This window comes from Crocodylus porosus, unplaced genomic scaffold, assembly GCF_001723895.1.
Source record: "Crocodylus porosus isolate Cpor-Errol unplaced genomic scaffold, CroPor_comp1, whole genome shotgun sequence".
NCBI classification, from domain to species: Eukaryota; Metazoa; Chordata; order Crocodylia; family Crocodylidae; genus Crocodylus; species Crocodylus porosus.
This window is the reverse complement of record NW_017728886.1, coordinates 222,627,090-222,628,535: the sequence shown is the minus strand read 5'-3', so window position 1 is coordinate 222,628,535 and position 1,446 is coordinate 222,627,090.

Genomic DNA, 1,446 nt, shown 5'->3' with positions numbered 1-1,446 from the left:
GAGAACTCCCACTCAGGTTAACCCCTCCCTCCCTCCCTACTTGGATGCATCCAGAAATGAGAACAGAATGTGTTGCCTCTCTTGCTAGTTACAGTATATCCATTTCTGTGGCTTCACCTTGCAGGGATCCCAACCCCTCTCACAAATGCCAGTGGACCCAACAGCTGCACCACCACCTCCTTGTCACCGTGTGTGCATCTTGCCAGGACTTAAGGAGATTTTGAGTGTCCTTCTTCTCAGGGCTTGGTGGCATGAAGCGCCATGTGTGGCCAGCTCCTGGAGCCTGTGTCCACCAAACTTTTTCAATAGGACCAATGGCTTTCATGTAGCCGATAAAGATGAGGTTATAATGAATACCATACCATCCTAGGTGATCTAGGAGCATCTCCAGCCTGTAGATGGTGCTGGAGGGCCCATGGAATGATCAGTGACTGGTGGGAAGACACCTAGAGTGATTATCAGTGTCTGCAGAGCTTCCACATGTGCCAGACTACCTTCATGGACATTATTGCTGAGCTGACCCTCTATACCGCATGGGCAGAACATCAGCATTAGGCCACCCCTGAGCCGAGCAAAGCACTTCACCATCTTCATCTGGAAGCTTATAACCTCTGACAGCCTTCGCTCCATTCCCAACCAGTTCAGCATTGGCAAATCCATGGCCAGCATGGCAATCCCAGAAATCATCAAGGACATTCTTACAAACTTTTTCATCTGCCTTGGCAACCTGCACAAGATCATTACCAGAGTCCATTGGATGGGATTCCTCATGGTACTCACATCCCCATCCTTTGTCTGTCCCAGGTTTCCATAGAGTTGTTATTCTGCAGGGCACTTGGACCTCTGTGACCACTTCACCCACATCTTTGCCTAATAGGCAGGCAGTCCACATGAGGCCAGGGTCTTCTGCAAGAGTGTGGAGCCCTAAGTCAGGTTTTCCAGAGCCAGGGGAAAGTCACATTCAGTCTTCTCCACTATATGGCCACCACTAATACTGAAATGAGAGAGCAAGCTGCTTACTGTGAAGTCAGAAGGGAATGGCATAAGCAGCACAGAGCTCTTCAGAGTTCAACTCTTCCATATGTCTGGCCAGCTGGGATCTACACCCCAATTCTCTAGAGCTGCACAAAGAACAGTGGCAGTGAAAGCCCTCACTTACCCTTAAAGACAACACTTTAAGGTGCCCTAGAACCATGTCTCTGTGCAGGCCTCTTCACTACACTCTTGCAATGCTTGTCACAGTAACACACTTCATAGTAACACGCTTACCTAAAGGTAAGCATGTGTTCTCTTCCAGGTTGGTGAACCTCCTTCAGAGGGCTTTAAACTAGGCTCGTCGGGGGAGGGGGAAGATGAGGGCGGAGGAGACGATGAACTACCAGGCCCAGCAACAGCCAGCGAGCCCAGACCAATGGTCAAAAGGGAGAAACAGGTAAGTGATGGGGG